Raw genomic sequence first — 14,271 nt, 5'->3', positions numbered from 1 at the left:
TCGCGCCAAAAGCCTCCTTTGTAGCATTTCCCCCTCTTCCTCTCATTGGACGTACTGTGTTTGATGGAGGCATGACAACAGTATCTGGTAATGCAACAGCATTTGGGTGTATCAGATTGTGAAGTACGCATGTTGTTGTAATGATTGCATCAGCGTTAGAAGGCATAGCTTTAAGTTTCCTTAAATATATTCTGAAGGTTTGCACTAGAATACCAAATGTGCACTCAACTATCCTCCTGGCTCTAGATAATCTATAATTAGAAATCCTCTTCTCTACCTTATGTTCAGTCTGTGAACCTGGGTAGGGCCTCATCAAATTTCTCTTCAGCGGGAAAGCCTCGTCTCCCACTATAACGTATGGTGCAAGCACATCAGTGCCAGGAAGTGCAGCATCTTCTTGTACATTTCAAGTCATCCTCAATTTTGGATAGTATTTTCTCAAATGTTCCTTTGTTCATTCTGAAATAGCTGTGGAATTTACTCTCATCATCAATAAGACGAGGATACAGAGTATGAAATTCTCCTTCAGTCTTCCTATCTTGCAGCATAGGATGAACCCACAATCTCTTTCTTTTTCTATTTTGATTTCCTTCTTCTTCTTCTTCATCAAGTGCAATAGCGATTATTGCCAACTCGGCGTCAGAAAAGTCACACTTCCTTCGTAACTGATGGTAAGACTTCTACTGGTATCGAGGGAGGGGCGATGACGGGAGCGAGAGCGGACCGTACGTGTGAATGCCTCAGAACCGAGAGCAGACCGAGAGTGGAGCGTGACCGGACCGATAGTGTGAATCAACCCTTATGCTTCATTGCCCCTGATACCTTTCTTCTATAGTGCGAATACCTTTCGCTTTTCTCTGTAGCATCCACAGTTATCAGGAAAGTAATCCAGATGGAAAATATATTTTTACTGACATACGTGGTCCAAGAGCCTTAAAACTCTGCATCACTTCTTGAATAATGAACACGTATTCTGAACTTCTTTTGTTTAAAAGGAAATTGTTCACAACTGATTTGAAAACTTGCCATGCATTCCTCTGTTTCGCTCAGTACTCAATCGAACTGGTCATCCTTCATTAGGCTTCTAATCTGAGGGCCATCGAAAATACCAGCATTCAATTTTGCATCATTGACTTGTGGAAATATCTGCCTTATGAAAGCAAATGCTGACTTCCATTATCCAATTTCTATATGAAGAGGCGGCAGCAAAATTTGATGAGGGTTGACCAGTGAATCAACAACCTCATTATGGCTATTCACTATGCTCGCAGTGTTTGTCATCTGCTCGGCTGTCCCAGAGACAGAGAAAACAAGGGTATTTGGTGTAACTTCCTTGCTTTCCTAATATTAGAAACACAACCTGAAAAGAATGAATGTAAATATCATGAAATATGAGATAAAGGAGATAAGTTAAATATATAAGATAAAATTACACTGAAAAATGAAATGACAGTGTCTTTTTACCTTTAAATATCCACAAATCTTCCAATTATGGCGACTGCACTTCAGAGCACTGAGTAAAATTTTCATATTATCATAACTCTCAGTTAATTGAAATGAATGTGCAACAGAAACAGAACAGTTCTTAAACTTTGACTCGACGAATCGATGAAGTTTCCATTCCACTGGACTATATATTAAACCCAAGGCTTTATCTAGTCCTCCAATATCATTCCAATATATTAATGAAGAGTTGTCATGAAACGAGAAAAAAAATCCGAAACTCTTCATCTCTTGCGATACCAGAAATATGTAGTTTCTGATGCAAGTAAATGATTTCGTCAAGGCGTGATCCAAGTAGCTGGGCAGACTCTTTTGGTAACCCTAAACCCCTTGTTAAATAATTCAATTGTGCTTGACTTAAAGGCTTTGGTTGGATCTCATCGGAGATGCGATTTGATACGATGCAAATATGTCTACATCTTCAAGCTGGTTATTACTGTCTTCAGTGATATCTATGTCCTAGGGTACACTTGGTACTGGAATTTCTGGACCATAAGGCAATGGCTTTCTGGCAGATGGGATATCAGGATACACAACGTGGTGCTTGTTCTTATTGTTTACACCTGTAAATTTCACATAGGTCAAATGTCAAAGTCCCGCGGATTTATATAAATGTAAGATATGTCAAAATACATATTTCTACAATACATTAATGAGAGTATCGACTCTAAGTTATCGTTATAATTTTCATATATGACCTTACTTTGTAGGCTTGTCATACAGAAATAAGAAACTGTCACATGATCCATCTCTACTCTCCACACCATGGGAACACCAAAAGGTACGGATTTCATCTTGCCCTTATTCCAATGTCTAATCTTTCAGCACATGTTTTACAGCATGCATGAGGAGCAAAAAATTTATCTTGATCTTCAATTCGGATTCCAAAATTGACGTGGATAATTTTTGCATCTCCTGTTCATTGTCAAATCCCTGCAATAGAATTAATTAATTTATAGAATACACTCACATATATAAGCGTGTGTTTGTGCGCATGTGCGTGTGTATATATTTACAAAGTTGCACACCTATTCCTACACTGTCTCAACAAGCACTGATCATCTGCTGAAAAAACGAAAATATGACACAGCCATACAAATCGTTGCCTGATGTCCTTGAATGTATACCCAAACCTTTCTATAGTAACTAATTACTTTTATGTATTCTATTACGTAATTAAACAATAAATTTGTGTACCTTTTTAAAAATATTACTTTGTTTTTGTGTATAAGTAACTAATAATAAAAATATAAACAATGAAAAAATAGGTAGCTTGAAAATTAGAGCTGATAGTTTTTCAGGTTTGAATTTAGCACGATGAATTTACTTGGAATCAGTAAAAAAAAAAAAAAAAAAAAAAAAAAAAAAAGCGAGAGAGAGACGCAGGCCAGGCCATTCACGGATGAGGCAATAGCATATCAACGTCTCCCGACTCAAAATATCACAACACGCAATATGTCAGGTGACATTGTATCTTTGTACACACACCAACGATACATTCCCGAACATAGACACGTCTCGAATCTTTAGATAAACTTTCGCCTCGAGGGCGTCTCCAGAGGTCGTAAAAGGCTATGGAAGATTTGGTGTAAAAAACGGCTAACCAAAACGCGTGCAAAGCTTGAACGATGGAGATTTGCGACGCCATGACTAATGTTTGCATTGTTAAGGCCCCGTTATACTACGCGTCTAATCATAAGGACTGACCCCGGCGGTCCTCCCAACACATTTAACCGAGGCTTGCGGGGCACTTGATTCGCGCCAATGTCTTCTCAGAAGTGGTGGATTGGTGGAGCGCCTCACTCATCATGTCACAGAGGTCGTAGCTCTACTGGCGTCGTGAGGACGTTATTCAACTGATAGAACTGTACAAGGATAACGTGTGCCCATGGCAAGTGAAAAGTCACCTGTACAAAGACAGAAATGCCTGGGATGAACTAAGTAGCGTGCGTCATTTACCCACAGCAGTGAGTCATCGTTTGAAAACAAGGCGGTTAAATGTGCATGCCTTCCCCACGCCAGGCCACTCTGATTTTAAGACGCGTAGTGTGACGTGACCTTTACGAAATGTGCAGTTGAAGGCATCAGAAATTTGTATTGGAACGTGGTGTGTGATTTGTCAAGTACTATACCATAGAACTTCAAAATATACTGTATTTCCTTCCGGGAGAAGGGTTATTTCACTACAATATAAATAGTGACTTATCTGATAACACCACGCGCTATCATAAAGATAAGAAAACCTGCTTGACAGTTGTGATTGGTAGAAACAAATAAGATACATATTCGATCAAGATAATTCGGTGTATCAAGAAGTGATGCGTGAATCCTTCAGAAGGAGGGGCGTCAGCGTGTGACCAGCGTTACTTGCCCTACGAAAAAAAAAAAAAAAATCTGTATTTACCAAGATTGAATTTGAAGGGTCAACATATACAACAGTGATTAAGAAAAGCAATAAAATAATCGAGTGGGAAAAATCAGTCATTTACTTGAAGAAACATCGCGATCCTTGTGGAACCACTTATAAATAAATTCAAGGTATGATTACACTAAATTTTATGTTTGGTTTTGTTGCCTTGTGTAGGACCTGAACTGATACATGTGAAAAAGGAACGTTATTTACTGCTGAACTATGTCTACTGCCCGGCAGTAAAATGTGCAATTCATGGAATACTAGAGAATAGTAGAGGGAGATTTCACGAAAAATGGCGTTTTCAGAGCTTGTGACAGGTTAGTGGTACAATTTCACTTTGCGTTGTACTTTAGCTGATTAATCTTTGCCTTGGCTTTCTCTTGCAAGATACCCGTGGCCCTCAAGATACCGGCCACGGTCACCAAAGTCACTCAATGAAGATATTTTCTCTTGCTCTCTGGGGTCCCTGATAAAATCATTCTTTGGGTAGGATCAACATCAGTGAAATGTACCACATTCCCGCAATTGACATTCACGAATTATGCTGGTAACCGGCCTAGACTGAGTTTCACACTACAGTCTATAGTTTGATACTAATTCATTCCAGCGACACCCCATGATTCTCCAAAGTCACCAGACATTGACACGGCTCTTCAAGTCAGCTTTCAGTGTCCATGCCAGCCGTGCAGCAAGATAGAGAGCGCGAGTGACTTGAAAATTAGAATCCTAGTTCTCCTGCATAAATATCGACGCCATATATTCCATATATTCTAGTTGAGCGAGTCCATAACACCATGGGTAATGTTGTTAGCCCTTCGAAGTCGAAGATGGCCATGGCATTGCCTTATAATTTATTTATTTATTTATTTTTATTTTTATTATTATTTTTTTAGGAAGGATGCGTCCGAAGGTGGCTGACCAGACCTGTCCGGTCGAGAAAGCCCCTCCCACATGTAGGGCAAAAGTGGGTAGGAGCCCTGGTGTTTGTGCCGGATGTCCTGGCCTTTCTTGCCTGATGCTTCTGCTCGGCCTGATGGAGGCGCTGTTGTTCCGCTGTGCAGGCCCCTGCAGCGAGAGCGCTGCGCCAGGAGAGGCGATCGGCAGCGAGCGACTCCCAAGTTTCCGTGCTGATGCTGAAATCCTTGAGTGTGACCTTCAGACCGTCCTTAAAGCGTTTTTTTCTGTCCACCTACGTTTCGCTTTCCATGGGAAAATTCGCCATAGAGGAACTGCTTTGGGATGCGGTTGTCTGGTATTCGGGAGACGTGTCCTGTCCACCTTAACTGAGCCTTGCTCATGGTAGTGATGACGCTAGGGATGTCTGCTTTCTTCAAGACCTCAGTGTCGGGGACTTTGTCCTGCCAGCGGATGTGTAGGAGGTTGCGGAGGCATCTGAGATGGAAGTGGTTGATCTGCCTTTCGTGCTTTCGGTATGCTGCCCAGGTTTCGCAGCCATAAAGAAGGGTGGTGATGACGACTGCTCGATAGACTTTCAGCTTTGTCTCGAGACTGATTCCACGCCTCTCCCAGACATTCTTCCTCAGTCTCCCAAAGGCGCTGCTTGCTCTAGAGATTCTATTATTGATCTCCGCATCAATGGTAGCATTGCGAGAGGGGGTACTGCCCAGGTATGTGAAGGTGTCAACCGCCTGGAGAGTCTGTCCGTTCACCTGGATCTGTGGCTCTTGGTACTGTTTCCCTGGTGTTGGCTGGTACATCACCTCTGTCCTCTTGGTGCTGATAAGACCGAAATTATCACAGGCTGAGGAAAACATGCCCATATGTTGTTGCATCTCTTGCTCATCACTGGCATTAAGTCTCTGACAACAGTTTCCTTCACTTTCGTGATGGCTTGCAGCCCTCTTAGGTTGAATAGTTTTCTGTCATATCTGTATCTGATACTGATGCCGGACTTGCAGTTTCTGAAGGCGTCAGACAGAATTGCCAAAAACATCATGCTGAACAAAGTCGGGGCCAGGACACAACCCTGTTTGACTCCATTGGTAACTGGGAAGGCTTCAGATGGCTCGCCGTCGTCTAGAACCCTGGCTGTCATTCCATCGTGAAACTGACGGACGATTGCTATGAACTTGCGGGGGCAGCCAAATTTTGCCATGATGTCCCCGAGCCCTGCTCGGCTGACCGTGTCGAAGGCTTTGGTCAAGTCAACAAAGGTCGTGTAGAGGTCGCAATATTGCTCGATGCATTTCTCCTGGATTTGACGGGCAGCAAAGATCATGTCGATGGTCCCTCGGCCTGCACGGAAGCCGCACTGACTTTCAGGGAGGAGACCAGAGTTCTCCAAGTGTTCCAACAAGCGGTTAAGAAGGACAAGAGCCAGGATCTTGCCTGCTATGGATAAGAGGGAGATTCCTCGATGGTTGTTGCAGGATTGGCGATTTCCTTTACGCTTGTAGATGTGGACAATTGTGGCATCTCTGAACTCATGTGGGAGTTGCTCCTTGTTCCACATGGACTGGTACAGGCTGGTGAGCTGGCTGACAATGACTTATAGACTTCCGCAGGTATGGCATCAGAGCTTGGGGCTTCACCAGTGGACATTTGCTTGATCGCTTGGCGTACCATGTCTTCTGAGGGAGGGTCATCAAGATCGTTGTTTGTAGGCACCTGGGGGAGCTGTGCAATGGCTTCATCGTTGATTTGAGCTGGCCGCTTGAGCACGTTGTTAAAGTATTTTGCCCATCTCTCCAGAATTAACTTCTTCTCTGTCAGCAAGGTACTGCCATTAGCACTGAGGAGGGGGGACGATACAGAAGACTGGGTAATACCAATACTTCGAAGGAATTCATGATACGACCCACCACTGTTGTGCCTGACACTATCAATGCATGTGAATCTTTCCAAGACCTCAATGTCCTCGCTACATGCATGGATAGATTGAACTGTTTCAGTAAGGATTTTGCAAAATTCAAAGGGAGGGAACTGTTTGTGTTCCTGGTTCGGGTGACAATAACTCCATTGAAGTCGTATGGGAACACAGTAGCAATATTTTTATCAAAAGTGCCAAAATATATGAAGTACTGGAAGGAAGGACAACAACATACTCACCATTACATGGCTATGGTTCATGACTCGTTTCTGGACATGGATGGCTATCAGCGCAGTTAGAAGGCCTTTCATGAACCATTTCCTTAATGATAAGAAAGAATAAATAAAAGGTATCATTTTGGCGTGAAACACATATCTTACAAGCAGAAGCTGATTTCTTGAAATAGTAAAGCAGTAACAGGTATAATTTTTGGACTAAGGATGGTATTGGAGAAGGCATGGGAGTATAACCAAAGCCTTTACATCACCTTCATTGATGTGCAGAAGACTTTTGATTCAATACCTCGTGAAAAAGTATGGAAATGTATGGAGGAGAGGTATTGTGTCACAGGACGTCTAAAGAAAGCCATTAAAAGCTTGTGTCACCCTTGCGTAGAACATCAAAGGGGCCAGAAAGTGGTTCCAATTGGAAACAGGGATTAAACAAGGAAGTGTGCTATCCCCGCTGCTCTTCATAGCATATATGGAAGGTAGAGAGGAAGGTTATAAGAACATAATAATGGCGTATGCAGATGATATCGCTAAATGAAACATATAGGGAAGAGATCGAAGAAGACTTAAAAAGGTAGAATGAATGCTTTATAAGGAGAGGCACGGAAAAATACAGAAAAGACAGAAATACTGACCGTTAGCAAAAGAGAAGAACAGGAGTTCAATATCACCATAGAAAATATAGTGGTGAAGAATACAAACATCTTTAAATATCTTGGAAGTATAGTTACTAAGGAGGATGGAAACAGGAAGGATATTTAAAGAATAATAATAAATAATAAAGGAAAAAACATGTACCTTTAGAAGTGAAAAAGATGATTTTCAATGTTGTCCTGACATCAACTATAATATATGGTTCAGAGAGTGGGTGATGACAAAGGCAGACGGGAGCAGCATTCAGGCAGTGTAAGTGAGACCTCTGAGAGCTATGGTTGGAAAGACGAGAAGAGAGAGTAAAAAATAAAGATATAAGGAAAAACATTGGTGTCTGCTCCATTCTAAGCAAAATAGGTGCTGCCCAGCTAAGATAGCTGGGACACATAGAATAGAAGAGGAAAGAGTTGCAAGGGATGCTGGGAGTGGATAACGGACGGAAGAACGAGGAATACCGAGAAAGAGATGGAAAGAAACTGTTGAAGAAGCCCTCAGTAGACATGACTTGCCTAACATCGAAACTCTGAGGGAGGAAGGGGGTCTTCTAAGATAGAGCCACATGGAGAAACATGCTGCTACCACTGAGAGGCGTAACGCCTCATACTGGTAGCTGATGGTAGAAGTAGATAGGTGTATTTTTCGTTCTACATTTCGACATATTTAAGAATATTTGCACAAGTCTCCAGTCCAATATACTAAATGTAGCGAACATCCGGTGAACTACCAAAAATGTCACTGTAGACCTCTAATTGTTAATCATTGTTCTTAGAGTATAGCCTACTTTTTTCCATCTCTCTAACATAGACGAATAATTAATGTGTGGCTATGGTCGGTTGGAATGCCTCAGGGAAAATCCCTAAAACAATGACTGCATATAATAATGCAGCCAATACCATAGTACTGGACAAGACTCAAAACTTCGGTAGAGACGAGGGGACACCCACAGAACTCATGGCTAAGACAAGTCGGCCGAGCTTGCCAAGAGGTATTTGGAATGGGAAGGGTGGCCGCCGCATGGGTCGAATAAACTGTGGGGAATGGCGTCGGTGGGTGTGTTAGTGAAACGACGCCCCCACCCCGCCCCTCGCACACTTATGCTCCTCATGCTCATAATTAATTGATGTCAAGGGTGAAGGATACTGCAATAATTTATATGATCTCTGTTTTCCGTGTGGTGGTTGCATCCTGAGAAACTGATGTTTCTTGCCAGGCTGATCCTGTCTTGGTAGTTTTTCAGTGATAGATGGTGACCTGAGTGTAGGCGTTCGAATGCATTTCTTGATTGATTTGGGGAAGTTGGGAGTGGTTCCTCCGCAGGGTTCATTTTGGGGGGAGTCCGAAGTGTACAATTTAGCGGTCTGTCATGGAGTGCTTGTGATATAGTGTGTGTGTGTGTGTGTGTGTGTGTGTGTGTGTGTGTGTGTGTGTGTGTGTGTGTGTGTGTGTGTGTGTGTGTGTGTGGTCTTTGGATCACGTGTTGGACTCGTGATCGACAGCTATTTCCCTCCTGGAAGAGAGCTCAGAGCTCGTAGGTCCGATCTATGGGTAATGCTATGACCTTGCACACACACACACCCCCATCTCCCCGCCCACGAGAGTCAGAGTAACGACCCGAGGCACAGCGATACCGAAATAATCGGTATCGCTGTGCCTCGGGTCGTTACTCTGACTCTCGTGGGCGGGGAGTTGGGGGTGTGTGTGTGTGCAAGGTCATAGCATTACCCATAGATCGGACCTACGAGCTCTGAGCTCTCTTCCAGGAGGGAAATAGCTGTCGATCACGAGTCCAACACGTGATCCAAAGACCAAGTGAATACACACACACACACACACACACACACACACACACACACACACACACACACATGTGTGTGTGTGTGTGTGTGTGTGTGTGTAAGTGTGTGTGTGTGTGTGTGTGTCCGTGTAGGACTACATGTTAGGAGCGTTAATGGGGTTAATCCAAGACCGATGTACGTACAATATTTGTCTATTCTACATTTGTACTTAGGACTGAGAGATCTTGGCGTGGCAGGAGCAGACGCCTCAATCATTCTGAAGAGTTTCGATGGTTACATTACACGCAGATAACGTCCAACTCCACTGGCCTTCGACACTCAGTATTGCGACAGTCTACGTTTAATAAATGCTTAGTCAGGAGCTCTTAGGCAGTGAGGCCTCTTTCGACATTGGAAAGGCCTGCCTGTCTCAGTGTGGGAAGAAGGGCAAGCGTGAGTCTCAGGACGTGAATGAAATACAAAACACAAGGATACATTCGCGAGCGCGCGCGCGCGCTTGTGTGTGTGTGTGTGTGTGTGTGTGTGTGTGTGTATGTGTGTGTGTGTGTGTGTGTGGTGTGTGTGTGTGTGTGGTGTGTGTGTGTGTTTGTGTGTGTGTGTGTGTGTGTGTGTGGTGTGTGTGTGTGTGTATGTGTGTGTGTGTGTGTGTGTGTGTGTGTGTGTGTGTTTATTTACCAAATTGTATTTCCCTAACTGTAGTATACCAATTTTCCTACTCTCCGATTCTGTCATACTTGGCCTCAAATTCATATACAGTTTCAACTTAATCTATATCCTTGGCTTCCAATTATCATATTCAGATTTGAACTCATGTATTGTTCCAGTATGGGATATATTACCTTCTAAGCTGTTCTAAATTTGTATGCATCTATATAGAAAACTGTATTTCTTCACATCCTTTAGACACGCAGTCTTTCATAACTTGTTCACATCACCACTAAAAGCTCTCCCATCCTTAATTATTTGATCTCTTTTGTCAATGTAATCTATCATCTTTATTGACCTTCATACTGTAATCATACTTCTTTCTCTTCGATCTTTCAAAGTTGGCAGACCCAATGCTTTTAGTCTCTCCTCATATGGTTTATCTGCCAGGTAGGGGAACCAGTTTGGTTGCTGCTCTTTGTATTCTCTCAATCTTGCTTATACCCTTCACTCTGTGTGGGGACTACTACTGATGCATATTCCAATCTTGGACGGATCAGGGTTTCGGCGAGTTTTTTCATTATCTCTTTATCAATATAGTGAAACGCCACTTTGATCTACAGTAGTCCGTATGTCTCTTCCATAATCCTGCTGATATGTCTGTCGGATTACAGGTTGTCTTTTATCAATATCCAAATCTTTCTCCTCTTTTGTTTTTGTAGTGGGTTCTCTTCCCAGGGAATAGTTTAGGGAGATGATCTTTTGCTACTATTGGCCATTTCCAATATTTTACACTTTTTGGTATTGAACTTCATTTCCCATTTTTGGCTCCATGCAAAATAGTGTCTAGATCTTTTTGCAATAGTCTACAGTCCTCCTCGTTTTTTTTTCTCTCTTCTGACTTTTGCGTCATCTGCAAACACGTTGGCATAGCTTGTTGTACCTTCCATCATGTCATTGACATAGACAAGAAACATCATTGGTGCAAGCTCTGAACCTTGTGGAACTCCACTCGTTATTACTCTCCATCTTGACATTTTATCGTTTACTACTGTCCTCATGTATCTTCCCTTAACAAAAATATTTCATCCATTCTAGTAGTTTGCTTCGCAGTTCTCCAAAGTGCTCCAATTTCCATATAAATAGACTCTGAGGCATTTCATCAAAAAGCCTCTATAGGTTGAGGTACACAGTCCAACCACCCTTCTCTCTCTTGCAGCACACCAATCATTCTCACGTAAAAGTTTAAATGTTCCACATACACGATATTCCAGGCCTAAAGCCAGAATAGTCAACTCTTCAAGAAATATGGTTCATCGATCTTTCACAATCTTTTCACATAATTTCACTATAATTTAGTGGTGTCTCCTTACTCCCGCCTTTATGAACTGGTACCACATCTACCCTGTTCCAAACAAGCGGCACCGTGCCTTCTTTCAACGAACATATAATAAGACTGAGTGTAAATCTTGTCCGCTAGTTTTTCCCTACATTCTCTAAATATCCAGATTGAGGTACCGTCAAGTCCTTTTTGAGTGTCTTTTCGTGTCCTCTTGTTTTTCCATTGCCCCATTTTAATAGATAATTCCTATCAAGGATTTCCATTCCTTTCATGATTCTATAAATAGTCAGCAGATTTCTTCTTTCTCTTCTCTGTTCCAGAGTTGGAAATTCCAATTTGGACAATCTTTGCTCGTATGTTAATTTGGAGAGAGTTGGTACAACTTTGCTGTTGCTCTTTGTGTTCTTTCTAATTTCTTTATATCCTTTTTAGTACTGGGTGCCCATAGTGTTGTTGTGTACTCCAGTTTTTCATCTTATTAGTGTAACTAATATTTTTCTAATCATTTCCTCATCCAAGTAGTCAAATGCCACTTTTATCGGCTTAAAGAAACCTGCACAGCGAAGCTATAGCGATAATCCCATACCACACTCCTGGTCATATGGCCATTTCCCGAAGGTTGAGTGTGGTTTGAATCTTCCGCCAAAATAATCGGAAATTTAAAATTCCCGGCTCTGTGCCAAAGACTATATAGGAAAGATGGGAAAGCTTCTATCTTTTACTAATAAGAAAACGTCATCCATCCAGCGTGAATGTGCGCCATCTATCGACAGAGCCGCAAACTATAAATCGGAAGTGGCGTAGCGCGGCTTTCAAATCATACTTAACTTGTATTATATATAGTGTTTATGGAAATTTTAAAACTGATCCTTTCGCTAAAATAATCAACATCTCGAAAAAGTTTTACTTTCTCTTTATAAAATAATGAGTAGTAATTTTATGACTTTTGCATGCAAACAAGACTATATGCTTTACACACATGATCATATTTATAAAATCAAAAGTTGGTAAAATACTTCTGCACAATGGATCATTCATTACTAAATATTTGAAATTGAGTAAACAGTTAAAATTTAAAAGGTTATTTTAGTTATATTTATCTTATTATTTCTGTAATATCATGTTTTTCTTGTTTGTGCTTGTGCTTATATTAATATATGTTTGAACTTTGTATACTTATTCAAGTATCTGTACACAAATTATACAAACAAGGATAGTAAAAGTTTGGTATACATGAGATTCTTTTATTTGCAACAAAGCAATACTGTCTTGTAAAGAACATATACCAAACAAACTAAAAGAAATAACATTATTCAACTTCAAAAATGAACCATACATCAGGCAACCAAAACATGCAATCAGATATTAAATACCAAACAAAACACTGGAAAATCAGTGATCAAAAACAATAATATGAAACAAAAATAAACAAAGAAGCAGACATAACATGCATATTAAGCAAAAATAAAGCAAAAAATGTTAACAGAACAAAGGAAAACCCCAAAAGCAAACAAACAAAAATATATACATATGTAGCAAGACAGGTACTGTATTGTAAAAAACAGACAAAAATAAAAGGATGAACATGCAAGAAATAAGTCACAAAATCAAACAAACAAGATTTGCAATCATACATAAAATAATTTTGCAGAGGATAAAAACATAACTTCTTTTATCAAATTACATGGAAATCACACATATTAGAGAAAATAGGTAAAATAATGCAACCATATGCTAGTTTTTTATATGAAATTATGCATTTGAGCAAAAACCGTCCTTGTTTGAGATTTGGTCGCCTATGAGTGAGTCGGACGGCATTCGTAGCTGCGGTTGGTAATTTTGCAGAGGATAAAAACGTAATTTCTTTGATCAAATGACATGGAAATCACACATTTTGAAGAAAACAAGTCAAATAATGCAACCATATGCTAGTTTTTTTTTTATATACAAAATCGTGCATGTGAGTATAAACCGTCCTTGTTCGGCGTTGGTCGGCTATTAGTGAGTCGGACGGCATTCGTAGCTGTGGTTGGTAATTTTGCAGAGGATAAATGCGTAAATTTTCTTTGATCAAATTGAATGAAAATCACACATTTTAAAGAAAATAGGTCAAATAATGTAACCATATGCTAATTTTTATAGAAAATTATGCATTTGAGCAAAAGCCGTCATTGTTTGGGTTTGGTCGGCGTTGGTCGACTTAGGTAATTTTGCAGACGATAAAAACGTAACTTCTCTTTGATCAAATTACATGAAAATCACACATTTAAAAAGAAAATTGGTCAAATAATGCAACCACATGCTAATTTCTATATAAAATTATGCATTTGAGCATAAAAGAACAAGCATAACACAGAAATCATTCAACAAAAACCGTTAAATTTTAAAACTACCAAAGAAGCAGTCACAACCTACCAAAAAAAAAAGAAAAAAAAAAAAACATACATGCGATTCAACTTTTTTTTTTGCTGTGTATTTGGCCATTTATTTAAAATTAAGGTAAAAGTTTATAACTTTACCACATAAGCTAAGAACATATGGTTGCATTATATGACTTGTTTTCTTCAAAATGTGTGATTTCCATGTCATTTGATCAAAGAAATTACGTTTTTATCCTCTGCAAAATTACCAACCGCAGCTACGAATGCCGTCCGACTCACTCATAGGCGACCAAATCTCAAACAAGGACGGTTTTTGCTCAAATGCATAATTTCATATAAAAAACTAGCATATGGTTGCATTATTTTACCTATTTTCTCTAATATGTGTGATTTCCATGTAATTTGATAAAAGAAGTTATGTTTTTATCCTCTGCAAAATTATTTTATGTATGATTGCAAATCTTGTTTGTTTGATTT

General features: G+C 40.4%; 1 protein-coding gene across 3 annotated transcripts in view; it reads left to right on the top strand.

The window, feature by feature from the left end:
- The first annotated feature begins 3,260 nt into the window (after nucleotides 1-3,260).
- LOC143032331 (putative peptidoglycan muropeptide transporter SLC46) overlaps nucleotides 3,261-14,271 on the top strand; it is an 89,273-nt gene continuing 78,262 nt past the window's right edge. The window contains exon 1 of one of the 3 annotated variants that reach the window (XM_076196887.1): nucleotides 3,261-4,041. The gene's annotated coding sequence lies outside the window, so the exon portion shown is untranslated. Of the gene's footprint in view, nucleotides 4,042-4,210; nucleotides 4,234-14,271 lie in introns of those variants that run through there. The other 2 variants (XM_076196884.1, XM_076196886.1) reach the window with 2 other exon arrangements.

Source organism: Oratosquilla oratoria, chromosome 13, assembly GCF_046742065.1.
Source record: "Oratosquilla oratoria isolate Oo_2021 chromosome 13, ASM4674206v1, whole genome shotgun sequence".
Taxonomy (NCBI): Eukaryota; Metazoa; Arthropoda; class Malacostraca; order Stomatopoda; family Squillidae; genus Oratosquilla; species Oratosquilla oratoria.
Note: the sequence above shows the minus strand (reverse complement) of the source record. Positions and strands in the feature narration are given on the sequence as shown.